The sequence below is a fragment of the Pinus tabuliformis genome, chromosome 6, assembly GCF_031772625.1.
Source record: "Pinus tabuliformis cultivar Carrire ecotype Pingquan chromosome 6, CPIR1, whole genome shotgun sequence".
NCBI lineage: Eukaryota > Viridiplantae > Streptophyta > Pinopsida > Pinales > Pinaceae > Pinus > Pinus tabuliformis.
Window position 1 is genome coordinate 43,859,778 of NC_142292.1, and position 19,604 is coordinate 43,879,381.

Sequence of the window (19,604 nt, forward strand, 5' to 3'; positions counted from 1 at the left end):
ATTAAATTACCTTATGTTAAATATTTCTAGTATACTTATATTACAAATATTTCTAGAGTATTTCTAGAACAGGTTTATGTTACCTTAAGCATTAGATCTCCCTCAATGAAGGCATTACATATAGGATTTGTCTTTAGTCCAACTTTTGGACTTTCCAGTGTTGGAATCCGCCTGAAAAAATCGAGGTGAAATCTTGATTTGTGTTATTTAAAATAGTTTTTTATTGTATATATGAATTGAGCACCCTCAAAAATCCCTAGGTCACTTGGATTGTGCACGGTTACTCATCAAACCTGTAACCCACCAAAAAAGCTTTCAAGAAGTCGCACTAAACAAACTCCTTACATATATTTCTCATACTAAAAAGTAATATCTATATTGAAATCTTGATTTGTGTTATTTAAAATAGTTTTTTATTGTATAAATGAATTGAGCACCCTCAAAAATCCCTAGGTCACTTAGATTGTGCACGGTTACTCATCAAACTTGTAACCCACCAAAAAAGCTTTCAAGAAGTCACTAAACATACTCCTTACATATATCTCTCATACTAAAAAGCTATATATATATCTATATATATATATATATATATATATATATATATATATATATATATATATATATATATATATATATATATATATATAATGTTACGTGAAACATCTCGGTCGTGTACTAAGCGGTAAAGAACCTTTGAGGAAAACAATTATTAAATACAAAAGAGACGTTAAGGAATAGAAAAAAATAAAAGCAAAAAAAATAATAATTAATTCATATATATATATATACCAAAGTTTCCATCATCATCATCATATATATATATATGTGTGTGTGTGTGTGTATAGATAAAGTACCTTTGAAGTCAACGATTATTAAATACAAAAGAGACGTTAAAGAATAGAAAAAAAGTAAAAGTAAAATAAATAAAAAAATTAATTAATTAAATTATATATATATATGAAAATAAAGTAGAAATCAAAATAACAATAAAGAAAAGTTTATTATAAACATCCAATATAAAGAAAATTTTTAATAAAAAGTGAATTGGGTGACGGGAATCTGGTATAAAATATAATATTACATTATTTATTATCACCCTCACCCATTAAAAAGTGTTGAGAAATCTAGGGGCAATAAATTTGGGTGATTTCTCTTTGTCCATAATTGTTTGTGATGTGTCTTTACTTCTTTAAATTAGCTTCTTCTTTTCACTTGATTATTATTAGTGTTTTCTTCATCAAACAACTACCAAACCATGAAGAACAATGACACAAAGGACACAAGATATAGGAAATCAGCTAGGGCCAAAATCTCTCCAAACTTGAGAGGAAAACCCATGAGAATTTTTCTTCTTATAGAATCTTCAATTGACCAATTTCAATACCTCATCATTTTTTACAACTAATTATGTATCTAAATATAATATTAAACTAAGATGGATCTAGGCTAGTTGAATTTCCCCTAAAATAGGTCACATGAATACCATGGGTCAATACCATGAATTCTAAAAACCATGGGTCAATACCATGGTATTTTTTATAAGGTTATTTTTATTTAATTTCACCAAGTTTAACTATTTACATTAGATTACGTTATGTTATATATTTCTAGTATATTTATGTTACATATATTCTAGATTACGTTTATGCTACGTTAGACATTAGATCTCTGCTCAAAACCTCCCTCATGTACTAAACTATCAAGCACAATTATTAAATACAACTCCAAAATTATTAAATACAAAAGAGAAAAAAATAAAAGTAAAATAAATAATAATAAATAAAATAAAATTATATATATATATATATATAAATATAAAATATATATATATATATATATATATATATATATATATATATATATATATATATATATATATCTATATATTCCCCTATCTAGAGCCTAGCTATGACATAGCTAGGCTTCTGTTGTACAAGCACAAACTCAATAACGTAGGAGACCATAGACTTCCTAAGCTAGCTTTAAATCCCAGCCAAAACCACCTAAGGCTCAAACGAGGTTGGTATAAAGACATCAAGGCCTGGTTAAACCATTGGGAGATCGATGAAAATGTTTCTTTGCAAAACATTAATAACATTAAAAATATTGTTACTTCTAAGTTCAAAGAAAAATGTGGTGTTTACTACTTGTCACATACACACACTTAGAGTAATATATTGGATGAAATAAACATTTTCAAGGCTCAATTCAATAATATCACATGCAATCATATTTACAGGGAACATAACAGTTGTGCTGACGATCTATCCAAGGAGGCCACGATACTTCCCAGAGGAGAGTGGATGATCCAGGGAACATAACAATTGTGCTGATGGGCTATCCAAGGAGGCCACGGTACTTCCCAGAGGAGAGTGGATGATCCAGGAACAACGAGGGACAAATGAACACCACTACTATCATCGCCCCTACATAGATCTGCATTATCACAGGGCAGAGAGCCCATGATTTCTGGTCTTTTGGAAATTTTTGAGAAATATTTTTTGAAAATTTTGTATATTTTATACAAGATATTTATGTATGGCCCTACCTGGCACATGTACATACTAAATACAAGGCTCCTATTTATATTTCAAATGAAGCCTGCTTGGTGTTCTGGACAGTATACAGTTTTTGGAAGAACCTTCAAAATTTTCACTGAGCCCTCTAGGGCTAGACAGATACAACATATGCAAATAGCATCTATAATATGTAATTTTTCAAAGTTAATGAAAGATTACGATTTTTCAGTGGAAAAAAGAAAAAATGTGGTGTGAGAAAGATTTAGCAGCTTAAAGAAAATTAAGATATTATAAGGAGGTCATCAACCCCACCAGAGAGATACAACATATGCAAATAGCATCTATAATATGTAATTTTTCAAAGTTAATGAAAGATTACGATTTTTCAGTGGAAAAAAGAAAAAATGTGGTGTGAGAAAGATTTAGCAGCTTAAAGAAAATTAAGATATTATAAGGAGGTCATCAACCCCACCGTAGAAGATCAAGAGTATCTCTTTGGTTTTAACTAGCTCAAAGAAGAAAATTAATATAGCCAAGATTAGAACGAACTCTCATGAGCTCCATAGTGAAATGGGTAGTTGGGCAGCTCCTAAAACACCATGGATGGAAAGGTTTGCCATCTTTGTGAGAATACGAGGATGAAAATCACTTCCTCAAACACCATGGATGGAAAGGTTTTCCATCTCTGTGAGAATACAAACATCGAGGATGAAAATCACTTCCTCTTAGAATGCCCTGTACAACCACATTAGATCTTAGTTTCAAAATCTTTGTTGCAATACTGACATTCCTACCCTTTTACGTTGTCAAAATTATAGTGAGCTCGGGAGGTTTCTTTCCAAGCTTTTTGAGCATAGGAATAAAATCTTATATCAAACTAAATAATTCGTTTCTTTAGGTCCGATAGACCAACGTTTGGTCTCAGTGGACATTAACAATCATCATCATCATCATCAATCAATATATATATATATATATATATATATATATATATATGATGAGAAAATAAAGTAGAAATCAAAATAACAATAAAGAAAATTTTACTTATAAACATCCAATATAAAGAATTTTTTTAATAAAAAGTGATGTATCTAAATATAACATCAAACTAAGATGGATCTATTGAGCCATGGTCTTTTTTTTTATAAGGTTATTTTTATTTTATTTTTCACCAAGTTAAAATAATTACATTAAATTACATTATGTTACATATTTCTATTATAGTTATGTTACATATATTTCTAGATTATGTTTATGTTACGTTAGGCATTAAACCTTTCCTAGAATTACATATATCTCTCATACTAAGTGACAACATCTCTTTTATATATTAAGTAGTAACCCACCATGAAGAAAACAATGATTAAATACAAAAGAAATAATAATAATAATAATAATAATAATAATAATAATAAATAAATAAATAAATAAATAAAATTATATATATAATAGAAATCAAAATAACCATTAAAAAAGAATTATAAAATAGAAATTAACCAAAAAAAATACCAATATATAAATTGATGATAGTATTTATATATTATTTAATACCCAATGTTAATTAAATCAATATATAAATTAATAATAGTATTTATATATTAGTAATATTTATATATTATTTAATAAATAATGTTATTTTATTTTCTATAAATGAATATTATAAAAAATAAATAAACGAATAAAAATGAAAAAGGAGCTTACCCAAAAAAACATGTACAGATAAGTAAAGAAATAAATTTAAAAACTTTATAAAAGAATAAATATTCTAAATTGATGATAGTATTTATATATTATTTAATACCCAATGTTATTTTATTCCATATAATTAAATCAATATATAAATTAATAATAGTATTTATATATTATTTAATAACAAACGTTATTTTATTCCCTAATAATATAAAAAATAAATAAAAGAATAAAAATGAAAAGGGATCTTACCCAAAAAAAATAAAGAAATAAATTTAAAAACTTTATAAAAGAATAAATATTCTAAGAAGAATAAATGGTTAAAATGTCAAAGTAAAAATATAAAAACCATAATGTTTTTACTGATTTGAATGATATCTAATTTCAAAAAAGTATGAAAAAAGAATCAAAAGGTAAAATATTTTTTAGTAATAAAAATAGAAAAAAACTAATGAATAAATTAAAATAAAGAAGACAAATGAAATATCATGTGATTTAAGCGAAAAATCTCCCATAAGCTTGATGGATCACATAAGGCTCAATTCAACAAGACAAACTTAATTAAATACAACAATACTAATTACCAATAAATATATACCAAACAATGAAAACCCTTGTTATTTTTTTCGAGTTCGACCCCTTCCCCTCGGATTTCCATCCTCAGCGCCTCTCCTTCCTTTTGTTTGAGTTAGAATAGTAGTGATATGAATGATAATTATAGTATTTCTAATAAGTGTAATAATATAAATAAGAATGTTAATAATTGTAATATTAGTATAATAATATAAATAAGAATATTAATAATTGTAATAATTACAATCATTTTAACATTTTTAATAATAGCAATAATGTGGATAGTATTAATTTTAATTCCCATAATAATAATATTACTATTAATTTTAGTAATAAGCATAATGGTAAGAATTATAATTAGTTTTTTCTCATGTTTTTAAAAAGTGATTAATTTTTCCTAAATTTTTTTTATCCCCAAGGTATCATCTTCTATAAAAAAAGGGGTTAAATTTTTCTTTTGTCCTGAAAAGGATTTTGGTTGAGGAGATTATTTGCAACATTGAATTTGGTATCAAGGGGTTATCTGATCCCATTAAAGATGTCATTTGGCCAGATTGTATAGTTGTTCTTAGGAAAGTTAAACCTCCTAAGAGAAATATTAGCAAGTCAGAACTTGAAACCCTGAAAGCTTTGAACAATAACCCTAACATTGTTGTCCTTAAAGGTGATAAAAGAGGGGTGGTTATTATCTTAGATAAAGATGACTACTGAAGGAAAAATAATGGATCAGTTTTGTAACAGTGGTAGCTATAGAAAGCTCAATAGGAACCCTCTAAAAAAAGTTTTGAAATAGCTCTGTGAGATCCTTACGCCATAAACTTATTGAGAGCAACCCTCTCACTCTAAGAATCTATGGGCTTCCTAAGATTCACAAGGAAGAGGTTCCCCTTAGACCCATAGTTAGTACAACATGTGGGCCTATGTATCTTCTAGCTAAATATCTAGCCCAGAAGCTTAAGCCCTTGGTTGTTCCTACTGACTCCTTTGTTAAGGACTCTTTCTTTCGTGAGTGAGTTAAAAGATGTTATATTTGAGCCTAATGATATTATGGTTAGTTTTGATGTGGTTTCACTTTACACAAATATCCCTATTAATGAGGTTGTTGAGATAATGAATCACATCACTGATATTGATACAATCAAGCTTGTTGAGATTTTCTTTACCTCTATTTCTTCAGCTTTGAGGGTGAATTTTATAAGATCTCCCTCATGTACTAAGCGGTAAAGCACCTATGAGGACAACAATTATTAAACACAAAAGAGACATTAAGAAATAGAAAAAAATAAATGAAATAGTATATATATATATATATATATATATATATATATATATATATATATATATATATATATGTAAGAAAATAAAGTAGAAATGAGGGGAAATATTGTATAAAATATAATATCAAAAACTCATGAAAATTCTTCTTCTTATAGAATCTTCAATGGGCTAATTTCAATACCTCATCATTTTTTACAACTAATTATGTATCTAAATATAACATCAAACTAAGATGGATCTAGGCTAGTTTAATTTCCCCTAAAATAGGTTATATTCCACATGAATACCATGGATTTTAAAAACCGTGGGTCAATATCATGGTATTTTTTTTATAAGATTATTTTTGTTTTGTCATTTTTATTTTATTCTCACAATTTACATTAGATTAAGTTATGTTACATATTTCTAGTATACTTATGCTACATATTTTTCTGGAATTTGTTTACGTTACATTAGCCATTAGATCGCGGCTCAACGAAGAATTACATATATCTCTCATACTAAAAAATTATATATATATATATATATATATATTATATATATATATTATATATATATATATATATAATTTTTTAGTATGCTCAATGAAGAATTACATATATCTCTCATACTAAAAAATTATATATATATATATATATATATATATATATGCGTGAAAACATCTCCCTCGTGTACTAAACTGTAAAGCACTTCGGAGGCATTAAGGAATAGAAAAAAAAGAGTAAAATAAATAATAATAAATTAATATATATATATATATATATATATATATATATATATATAAAACTTTACGTGACAACATCTCCCTCGTGTACTAAGTTGTAAATAAGCTGTAAATCACCTCTCACGACAACAATTATTAAATACAAAAGCGACAGTAAGGAATAGAAAAAAAATAAAATAAAATTATATATATATGTTTGAAAATAAAGTAGAAATCAAAATAATAATAAAGAAAAGTTTACTTATAAACATTCAATATAAAGAACAAATTTAATAAAAAGCGAATTGGGTGAGGGAAAATATTGTATAAAATATAATATTACAATATTTATTACCACCCCTACTCATTAAAAATCTAGGGGTAGCAAGTTTAGGTGATTTCCCTTCGTCCATAACTATTTGTGATGTGTCTTTACTTCTTTAAATTAACTTCTTCTTTTCACTTGATTATTATTAGTGTTTTCTTCATCAAACAACTACTAAACCATAAAGAACAATGACACAAAGGACTCAAGATATAGGAAACCAGCCAGGGCCAAAATCTCTCCACACTTGAGAGGAAAACCCATGAGAATTCTTCTTCTTATTGAATTACGAATTTCAATATCTCGTCATTTTTTACAATTAATTATGTATCTAAATATAACATCAAACTAAGATGGATCTAGGCTAGTGTAATTTCCCATAAAATAGGTTATATTCCACATGAATATCATTGGTCAATACCATATTTTGTTATTTTTATTCTATTTTCACCAAGTTAAAATATTTAGATTAAATTACATATTTCTAGTATACTTATTACATATATTTCTAGATTACGTTTATGTTACATTAGGCATTAGATCTCCCCTCCATGAAGGAATTATATATATCTCTCAATATATATAGATATATAATGTTACTTGACAATATCTCTCTCGTGTACTAAGTAGTAAAGTACCTCCGAGGACAACAATTATTAAATACAAAAGAGACGTTAAGGAATATATATGTATGTGTCTGTGTGTTACTTATCAACATTCAATATAATTTTTTTTTAATAAAAAGTGAATTAATATTAAATATTTATTACCACCCCTACCTATTAAAAAGTGTTGAGAAACTCAGGGGCAACAAGTTTAGGTGATTTCTCTTTGTTCATAACCATTTTTGATGTGTCTTTACTTCTTTAGATTAGCTTCTTCTTTTCACTTGATTATTATTAGTGTTTTTTTCATCAAACAGCTACCAAACCATAAAGAACAATGACACAATTCACTTGATTATTATTAGTGTTTTGTTCATCAAGAAACTACCAAACCATAAAGAACAATGACACAATTCACTTGATTATTATTAGTGTTTTGTTCATCAAACAACTACCAAACCATAAAGAACAATGACATAAAGGATACAAGATATAGGAAATCAGCCAGGGCCAAAACTTCTCCAAACTTGAGAGGAAAACACATGAGAATTCTTCCTATAGAATCTTTAATTGACAAATTTCAATACACCATAATTTTTTAAGACTAATTATGTATCTAAATATAACATCAAACTAAGATGGATATAGGCTAGTTCAATTTCCCCTAAAATATGTTATATTCCACATGAATACCATGGGTCGATACCATGGATTCTAAAAACCATGGTCTTTTTTTTATAAGGTTATTTTTATTTTATTTTCACCAAGTTAAAATATTTACATTAAATTACCTTATGTTAAATATTTCTAGTATACTTACTTTCCAAATATTTCTAGTATATTTCTAAATTAGGTTTATGTTACCTTAGGCATTAGATCTCCCCTCAATGAAGGCATTACATATAGGATTTTTCTTTAGTCCGACTTTTGGACTTTCCAGTGTTGGAATCCGCCTGAAAAACAATGGTGAAATCTTGATTTGTGTTATCTAAAATAGTTTTTTTTTATTGTATATATGAATTGAGAGCCCTCAAAAATCCCTAGGTCACTTGGATTGTGCACAAGTTACTCATCAAACATGTAACCCACCAAAAAAGCTTCCAAAAAGTCGCACTAAAGGAACTCCTTCATATATCTCTCATACTAAAAGTAATTGATGATGATGATGATGATGGTTAACGTCCACTGAGACCAAACTTTGGTCTATCAGAGAGAAGCCTCTCGAGCTCACTATAATTTTGACATCGTAAAAGGCTAGGAAAGTCAGTATTACAACAAAGATTATGAAACTGAGATCTAATGTTGTTGTACGCGGGGCACTCTAAGAGGAAGTGGTTTTCATCCTCGATGTTCCTATTCTCACAAAGATGGCAGAGCCTTTCCATCCATGGTGTTTTAGGAACTGCCCAACGACCTGTTTCACTATTGAGCTCATGAGAGTTCGTTCTAATCTTCGCTATATTAATTTTCTTCTTTGAGCTAGTCAAAATAGAGAGATACTTTTGATCTTCTAGGGTGGGGTTGATGACCTTCTTATAATAACTTAATTTTCTTTTAGCTGCTAAATCTTTCTCACACCTCATTTTTTCTTTGAACTTAGAAGTAACAATATTTTTAATGTTATTAATGTTTTTCAAAGCATCATTCTCGTTGATCTCCCAAAGGTTTAACCAGGCCTTCGTGTATTTATACCACCCTCGCTTGAGCCTTAGGTGGTTGTGATTGGAATTTAAAGCTAGCTTAGGAAGTCTATGATCTCCTATGTTATTGAGTTTGTGCTTGTACAACAGAAGCCTAGTCATAGCTAGGCTCTTGATAGGGGAAAGACCTACTTCTATAAGGAGAATAGGATAGGGTGTATTGCTTTTAATTTTCAGGTTATACGTTATAAAATGCTTCAGGATTTGTTCAATCTTTCTCCAAGATTCTCTATAGATGCTGCAACCCCAGACCTCACATCCATATAAGATAACAAGAGTGAGTAAAGTTTCAAAGAGTAACTTTTTTTATCCCACATTACAAGGTTTGTCGTTTTACAATTATTTTCAAGACCAAAATAAGCTTTCCACCCCCCATTAATCCTTTTATCAGTGCTATAATTCCAGTTGAGCTTGTGATAGATTCTATAGAGATGCTGCAACCCCAGACCTCACATCCATATAAGATAACAGGAGTGACTAAAGTTTCAAAGAGTAACTTTTTTTATCCCACATTACAAGGTTTGTCGTTTTACAATTATTTTCAAGACCAAAATAAGCTTTCCACCCCCCATTAATCCTTTTATCAGTGCTATAGTTCGAGTTGAGCTTGTGATGAATATCAATTCCTAGGTACTTGTAAGAATACACTTCCTCCCAGTTATTATTGTCATACATAATATTAGTGTAAGTGTCCTTCTTGGATTTGATAATCATATTTTTTTTTGTCAGTGTTAATAGTCATACCCATTATATATATATAATGTAACGTTACGTGACAACATCTCCGTCGTATACTAAGGGGTAAAGCACCTTTGAGGACAAAAATTATTAAATACAAGAGAGACCTTAAGGAATAGAAAAAAAATAAAATAAAATAAATTAATTAATTAATATATATATATATATATATATATATATATATATATATATAGCACCTTTGAGGACAACAATTATTAAATACAAAAGAGACGTTAAGGAATAGATAAAAAAGAAGTAAAAAAAGTAAAAATAATTAATTAATATATATAAAAGTGGAAAAGCACATTTAAGGACAACAATTATTAAATACAAAAGAGATGTTAAAGAATAGAAAAAAAATAAAAGTAAAAAAAAAAAAATTAATTAATTAAATTATATATAAAGTAGAAATCAAAATAACAATAAAGAAAAGTTTATTATAAACATCCAATATAAAGAATTTTTTTAATAAAAAGTGAATTAGGTGAGGAGAATCTTGTATAAAATAAAATATTTCAATATTTATTACCACCCTCACGCTTTAAAAAGTGTTGAGAAATCTAGGGGCAATAAATTTAGGTGATTTCTCTTTGTCAATAACTGTTTGTGATGTGTCTTTACTTCTTTAGATTAGTTTCTTCTTTTCACTTGATTATTATTAGTGTTTTTTTCATCAAACAACTACCAAACCATAAAGAACAATGACACAAAGGACACAAGATATAAGAAATCAGCTAGGGCCAAAACCTTTCCAAACTTGAGAGGAAAACCCATGAGAATTTTTCTTCTTATAGAATCTTCAATTGACAAATTTCTCATCATTTTTTACAACTAATTATGTATCTAAATATAACATTAAACTAAGATGGATCTAGGCTAGTTTATTTCCCCTAAAATAGGTCACATGAATACCATGGATTCTAAAAACCATGGGTCAATACCATGGTATTTTTTATAAGGTTATTTTATTTTATTTTCACCAAGTTAAACTATTTACATTAGATTATGTTATGTTACATATTTCTAGTATATTTATGTTACCTATATTTCTAGATTACGTTTATGTTACATTAGACATTAGATCTCCGCTCAATGAAGGAATTACATATATCTCTCATACTATATATATATATATATATATATATAATGATGCAGGAGCATCCAGCTCCGAGGAGACAGAAGGCAGTTGACATGTCTCATGGAGGAAGAACAGGAACAGGACAAAGAGTACATGCTTAGCTGGACAGGTCAATAGACTTGTTGTTGTTTTTCTTTTAATTATTATTTGTTGCATTTCCCAGAAGGTCGTTAGAGACCATAGCATTACAGTTATAAGTTGTTTTAGCTTAGGAATTAAATAGCTGTTAGTTAATATTTTATTAAAAGAAACTGACAGACAGTTGTAAAAGTCTGGTTGAGCAGTTCAACCGGAAAGGGAAGCGGTTATGCTCTCTATGTATTAAAAGCAGAAAAACAAAGAAATGAGGGGAGAGAGCACCTCCGTACAAAAGAAAAGACACATAGAAAAACATATAGACCTCTGTAACCCAAATAAAGAGATATATTACTTTTGCCAACGAAGTGATTTACTGTAAAGCGATTTACTGTTAATGATTTTACATGTATGCACAATTTCTTTCTGTATGTTCTAAGGACGCATTTGGAGCGACCAACCATTAACTGTAACAGGAACCGAGACAACAAAAGGGAGCTTCTACAGACATACATTTCCAGCAAGCACAAGAACAGAACCATTTAACTATCGCAATAATAATCAGGTACCAAGAGATATAAACCATCATTTCATTTCATTTATGAGTTAACATAATTACAGTGTGCAGAATAGAAAGGTAATTTAACACGATTCACCACATAACTGTGGGCTATCACAAACAAGATAAGTTACAGACTTGTTGAGCATTCGCTCAAATACCAACCGCTTCAGAAATGCGGCCACATAAATTATTAAATCAGAGCTGGAGCATACGAGCCACGAAACGCCGGAAGAAGCACGGCCGACTCAGACATTGCAATAAAAACATAACAGAACCTAACTACCAAACCCTCATAACCTAATAGTTATACGAATGTGGAAAAGACCCTACCCGTTTGCAAGATTGGGCGGCTCGAATCGTGACCGAAAGTTGAGTAAGGATAAAACCCTCGGCGGCCAGCCGCCAAGACAACCTGCAAACAAACCAGAGCAACGGTTAGAGTGGAATGTTGGAAAACCATGGCACTTACAAGTAAGTTGACGAGGCGACCCGGAGGAAACAAAACCGTTTAACCAAGCTGAGACAAGGAACAGAGACCGTGAGAAGTTATAATAGGAGCAGGGACAGAGTAAAACAGGGAACCATATCTTACCTTTGTCCACAAGGACGAACACAGCCAAGCGGGAGCGCCAAAGTTGTGAACAACCTGTACAGTGAACACAGCTCATTAAAAAAACAAGAAATAACCAGGTGACAGAGCACGCCCATAAAAAAAGAGACAGTAACCTACCATAATGCACAGGTGAGAACCAGCGAGGCAACGCATGCCCAGAAAACCCATATTCAAGCAGAGAAGGCCCGAAGGCACAGTAAGTCATCAGGAACCGCGACAGAGTAGCATTCAGAACATGGGTATAGCGAATCGACAGTAGAAACCACCGTGGAGTAGAGCCAGGGTCGAACCCGGAGAACCACCAACGAAACCCTCAGAGCAGAGCTCAAGTCGAACACGAGGAGAAAGTAAAAATGGCCCGAGGAACAGAGGCTGGGGTTTAACAAAAGGCGGGAGGTGAGTGAACCGGAGAACCGGCAAGTGTCTACCCTCGACCGGAAGGAGGGACTACAATAAAAACATACAGATTGCAATCAAGCCGAATCTACGGAGCATTGACTCCTTTTACCTTTCGAACTGACAGTAAACCTACTCGAGTTAATTGCTGAAGGATCGAGAGGCCTGTAAAGAGCTGGCGGGATCCGAGTTATCCACGTCACGTTGATCCCACGTGGTTTAACGTTGGGCTGGGCCATCAAAAGTGGTATCAGAGCAGGATAGTTGAGTAGGAGCAAATGGAGGTTGGCAGAAGAGGAAGAGGAAGAGGAAGAGGGGTCCAGAGGGTAGCAGAAGAGGGACTCCGTGAGGAGATCCACGTCTTGCGAGAACGATTGGAAGCAGTAGAAGCTGGGGGAAGGAGAGACCCAGCAGATGACAGTGACGAAGATGTGGCAGAACCAGAAGATGAGTTTGAAGGGGTGACACCGGAATTCCGATTGTTGAAGTCAGTTTTGCTGTCCAGTCATAAACCAAAGCATGAGCTGTCTACTTATGATGGAAGTCTGTCTGTAGACGTGTTACTGGATTGGTTAAGTGAAGTAAATAAATATTTTGAGTTTGAAGAAACCAGTGAGGACAAACAGGTGAAGTTCGCCGCTACCAAGCTGAAGGGACATGCGTCCTTGTGGTGGGACAACATTCAGGCGGAGAGGAAGAGGCTTCACAAACAGCCTATAAAGAAATGGTCCAGAATGGAGGCAAAACTGAAGGAAAAATTTCTGCCGAAAGATTATCAGATTATGTTGTACAGACAGGTGCAGAACTTGAAACAAAGAGGAATGACTGTTAAAGAATTTACAGAGGAATTTTATAAGTTGAATTTGCGAGCAGGGTATGTGGAAGATACCCCAGAGAAAACAGCCAGATTTGTGAATGGTTTGAGGGGGGAAATACTGGATGAAATCGGTATCCTTTCACCCCAAACGTTGGATGAAGCCTACCAGTTTGCACTGAAGGCAGAGGAGAAAATTAACCGGAAGCAAAACGCCAGGAGAGGAGGTGGAACTGGCAGGGGAAAAGGTAAGATGTTTGGTAGAGGCCGAGGTACAGGTTCAAGTGAAGAAGGCAACAGTTCTAAGTCTGCTGGTACAGCAGAAAAGGACAATAGCACTAGAGGAGGACGACCACCTCAGCGAGGGCGAGGAAATGGTCGGGGCAGGGGAACTGTCCAGTGCTATCGTTGCCACAAATTGGGACACAAGTCGTATGACTGTCCTGAAGGTGAACCAACAGGTGGTAGAGGAGCTTATGTTGCTCAGCCAGAGGATGCTGAGGCAACACCTCAAGAAGCGGAAAACACACCAGAGACAGGTGAAGCCTTGGTGTTGAATAAGGTGCTGTTAAAACCAGCGAAAGAAGTTGCAGAACCGGACCAGCGAAAGGCTTTGTTCCGAACTGTTTGCAAGTCACAGGGTAAGTGCTGCAAACTGATCATTGATAGTGGAAGTACCGACAATTTAGTGGCTGTGGAAATGGTAGAGAAGCTGGGATTAAAAAAATTGAAGCACCCCACCCCCTACAAAGTGTCATGGCTGCAGAAAGGACATCAGCTGTTAGTTGATGAACAGTGTGAGGTGGAGTTTCAGATAGGCAGGTATAAGGATAAGATTCTCTGCGATGTTATGCCAATGGATGTCTGTCACTTACTGCTGGGACGACCTTGGCAGTTTGACAGAAGTGCAGTTCATGACGGAAAAACCAATTGTTATAAGTTTGTTAAAGATGGGATCAAGCACACGCTTGTCCCCATCAAAGAGGAGAGTGCAGCTGAAACCAGTGGGGTGAAAGCATTGTTGATGGGCGGAAAAGAATTTATCAAACAGATTGAGGACAGTGAAGTAAATTTTGCTGTCATAAGAAGACCAAAGGCAGTGGTACTGCATACACAGATTTCAGATTTGCCCGAAGAAGTCCAAAAGATGCTGCAGGAATTTGGAGACATCGTGGTGGATGACCTTCCAGATGAGCTACCACCCAGGAGAGGTATTAGTCACTGTATTGACTTTATACCAGGGGCAAGTCTGCCAAATAAAGCAGCTTATCGTATGAGTCCTAAGGACCATGAAGAAATCAGGAAACAGGTCCAGGAGTTGTTGGACAAAGGACTGATTAGAGAGAGCATGAGCCCCTGTGCAGTACCAACCGTTTTGGCTCCGAAGAAAGGAGGAGAATGGCGAATGTGTACGGATTCCAGAGCCATTAACAAAATTACTGTTAGGTACAGGTTTCCCTTACCAAGAATGGACGATATGATGGACTGTTTGAGCGGGGCGGCTTATTTCTCAAAGATTGATTTGAAGAGTGGATATCACCAGATCCGAATTCGGGAAGGAGATGAGTGGAAGACAACTTTCAAGACAAATGAAGGCTTATATGAGTGGCTGGTGATGCCATTTGGGTTGAGCAACGCTCCCAGCACATTCATGCGCCTGATGAATGAGGTACTGAAGGAATTCAATGGTAAGTTTGTAATAGTTTACCTGGACGGCATTCTGATTTTTAGTAAGACTAAAGAGGAACATTTCAGGCATTTACAGAATGTGCTGAGAAAGCTGCAGCAAAACAAGCTGCTAATTAATCTGAAAAATTGTACCTTTTTTCAGCGGGAATTAGTGTATCTGGGTTTCGTAATTGCGGAAAATGAATTGAAGATGGACCCAGAAAAGGTGGCAGCTATAGTTAGCTGGCCTTCTCCGAAAAGTTTATTTGAAGTCCGAAGTTTCCACGGGCTAGCAAGTTTTTATAGGAAATTTATCAGGAATTTCAGCGAGATCTGCGCACCTATGTTGGATACGATCAAGAAGGCGAACCAGCCTTTTCACTGGACTGAAGCAGCAGAAAGTAGTTTTCAGATCTTGAAAAAGAAGATTACCGAAAGACCGATATTGAGGTTACCTGACTTCAACAAACTTTTCCAAGTTCGTTGCGATGCCAGTGGTACAGCCATAGGGGCAGTACTTAGTCAGGAGGACAGACCGGTCGCTTATTTAAGTGAAAAGCTGAACGAGAGTAGGCGGAAATACTCAACCTATGACAAAGAGTTCTATGCAATCATACAAGCATTAAAACACTGGAGACATTATCTATTAGGTAACGAGTTTGTTTTATTTACGGATAACTCTGCATTGCAGTACATTATGCAGCAGCATAAATTGAACCACAAGCATGCAGCCTGGGTTGAGTACCTGCAGAACTTCACGTTTGTACTAAAACATATTAGTGGGCAAGCCAACAAGGTGGCAGATGCACTGAGCAGAAGGACATTACTCTTACAGGAAAGCACGATGCAGGTTTTGGGCTTTGAGCATCTAAAGGAGATGTATCAAACAGATACCGATTTTAAAGAGGCCTATGAGGCTTGCCAAAACCCTCTGTTGAGAAACAACAGCATGTGGTTGGACTATAATCTACAGGAAGGATTGCTGTTTAAGGGAGGACAGTTATGTATTCCCAACTGTTCCATGCGAGAGAACATTATTCAGGAAAAACACAGTGGGGGTCTGGCTAGACATTTTGGTATAGACAAGACGATTGCTCAGGTACGACATTTTTATTTTTGGCCAAAGTTGCAGCGGGATGTGCAAAGGTACGTGAGTAGATGCAAAGTTTGTCAACTAGCAAAGGGTCACAGTCAGAATACAGGTCTTTATTTACCATTACCTATTCCAAACCGACCGTGGGACTCCGTCAGCATGGATTTTGTTCTGGGTTTACCTAAGACACAGCGGGGTTTCGATTCAGTGATGGTTGTGGTAGATCGATTTTCCAAGATGGCGCACTTTGTACCTTGCAGGAAGACCAGTGATGCTACCTATATAGCACATTTGTTTTTCACTGAGATTGTTCGACTACATGGACTTCCAAGGTCCATCATTTCCGACAGGGACGTAAAGTTCACCGGTCATTTTTGGCGAACCCTGTGGAAGAAATTGAACACCCAATTACAGTTCAGCTCTGCTTACCATCCGCAGACTGATGGCCAAACAGAAGTTGTAAACAGAAGTCTGGGAAACTTGCTTCGGAGTTTAACAGGTGAAAATTCCCGGACGTGGGATCGTGTACTGGCTCAGGCGGAATTCGCATATAACGATTCACCTAACCGCAGTACTGGTTATAGTCCTTTCCAGATTTTGTACGGCATGCATCCACGCGGAGTGCATGAGTTACGAGATTTGGGGAAACTCGAAAAGCGAAGTGCTGATGGGGAAGAATTCGCCCAAGCCATGAGCAACTTACATGAGCAGGTCAAGTTAAAATTGCAGGACAACAGTCAAAGGTATAAACAGCGAGCTGATTCAAGGCGTCGGGAAGTTCAGTTCAACGTTGGAGATGAAGTCCTTGCGTATTTACGTAAGGAACGGTTTCCAAAACGGGAGTACAACAAATTAAAATTTAAGAAGATCGGTCCCTGTAAAATCATTCGCAAATTTTCTGCGAACGCCTATGAACTACAATTGCCACCGGGGATTGGTATTTCTCCCATTTTTAACGTAGCAGATCTGTTTCCTTATGTCACTAATTCGGAAGACAATGCAGCAGCAGAACCACCGCGAGACACCAGTTATGAAGAGAGTTCATGGATGAGACAGATGCCAATGGCACCACCCCTTGAGATCGAAAGGATTCTGGACACACAGGTAGCTAGGCGCACGCGCAGAAAGGAATATCTGCGGTATTTGGTCAAGTGGAAGAACCGTCCAATAGAGGACAGTTCATGGCTTAACGCAACGCAGATACAAAAAGCAGGCTATTCTGTCGACGACCTCATGGAACGGAGCCATGACTTTTTGCCACCCAGGGAGCCTGATGCAGGAGCATCCAGCTCCGAGGAGACAGAAGGCAGTTGACATGTCTCATGGAGGAAGAACAGGAACAGGACAAAGAGTACATGCTTAGCTGGATAGGTCAATAGACTTGTTGTTGTTTTTCCTTTAATTATTATTTGTTGCATTTCCCAGAAGGTCGTTAGAGACCATAGCATTACAATTATAAGTTGTTTTAGCTTAGGAATTAAATCGTTGTTAGTTAATATTTTATTAAAAGAAACTGAGAGACAGTTGTAAAAGTCTGGTTGAGCAGCTCAACCGGAAAGGGAAGCGGTTATGCTCTCTATGTATTAAAAGCAGAAAAACAAAGAAATGAGGGGAGAGAGCACCTCCGTACAAAAGAAAAGACACATAGAAAAACATATAGACCTCTGTAACCCAAATAAAGAGATATATTACTTTTGCCAACGAAGTGATTTACTGTAAAGCGATTTACTGTTAATGATTTTACATGTATGCACAATTTCTTTCTGTATGTTCTAAGGACGCATTTGGAGCGACCAACCATTAACTGTAACAGGAACTGAGACAACAAAAGGGAGCTTCTACAGACATACATTTCCAGCAAGCACAAGAACAGAACCATTTAACTGTCGCAATAATAATAAGGTACCAAGAGATATAAACCATCATTTCATTTCATTTATGAGTTAACATAATTACAGTGTGCAGAATAGAAAGGTAATTTAACACGATTCACCACATAACTGTGGGCTATCACAAACAAGACAAGTTACAGACTTGTTGAGCATTCGCTCAAATACCAACCGCTTCAGAAACGCGGCCACATAAATTATTACATCAGAGCTGGAGCATACGAGTCACGAAACGCCGGAAGAAGCACGACCGACTCAGACATTGCAATCAAAACAGAACAGAACCTAACTACCAAACCCTCATAACCTAACAATTATACGAATGTGGAAAAGACCCTACCCGTTTGCAAGATTGGTCGGCTCGAATCGTGACCGAAAGTTGAGTAAGGATAAAACCCTCGGCGGCCAGCCGCCAAGACAACTTGCAAACAAACCAGAGTAACGGTTAGAGTGGAATGTTGGAAAACCATGGCACTTACAGGTAAGTTGACGAGGCGACCCGAAGGAAACAAAACCGTTTAACCAAGCTGAGACAAGGAACAGAGACCGTGAGAAGTTATAATAGGAGCAGGGACAGAGTAAAACAGGGAACCATATCTTACCTTTGTCCACAAGGACGAACGCAGCCAAGCGGGAGCGCCAAAGTTGTGAACAACCTGTACAGTGAACACAGCTCATTAACAGAACAAGAAATAACCAGGTGACAGAGCACGCCCATAACAAAAGAGACAGTAACCTACCATAACGCACAGGTGAGAACCAGCGAGGCAACGCATGCCCAGAAAACCCATATTCAAGCAGAGAAGGCCCGAAGGCATAGTAAGTCATCAGGAACCGCGACGGAGTAGCATTCAGAACATGGGTATAGCGAATCGACAGTAGAAACCACCGTGGAGTAGAGCCAGGGTCGAACCCGGAGAACCACCAACGAAACCCTCAGAGCAGAGCTCAAGTCGAACACGAGGAGAAAGTAAAAATGGCCCGAGGAACAGAGGCTGGGGTTTAACAAAAGGCGGGAGGTGAGTGAACCGGAGAACCGGAAAGTGTCTACCCTTGACCGAAAGGAGGGACTACAATAAAAACATACAGATTGCAATCAAGCCGAATCTACGGAGCATTGACTCCTTTTACCTTTCGAACTGACAGTAAACCTACTCGAGTTAATTGCTGAAGGATCGAGAGGCCTGTAAAGAGCTGGCGGGATCCGAGTTATCCACGTCACGTTG

The 19,604-nt window shown here is 34.8% G+C and overlaps 1 long non-coding RNA gene across 1 annotated transcript; it reads right to left on the bottom strand.

Annotated features, from left to right (window-relative positions):
* Window positions 1–18,578: 18,578 nt before the first annotated feature.
* LOC149257135 (uncharacterized) lies at window positions 18,579–19,402 on the bottom strand. Its single transcript, XR_016266016.1, has 4 exons — window positions 19,119–19,402; window positions 18,981–19,034; window positions 18,858–18,905; window positions 18,579–18,685 (listed from the first exon to the last, which is right to left on the bottom strand). It is a non-coding gene; the product is annotated as an uncharacterized LOC149257135 (long non-coding RNA).
* Window positions 19,403–19,604: the final 202 nt, after the last annotated feature.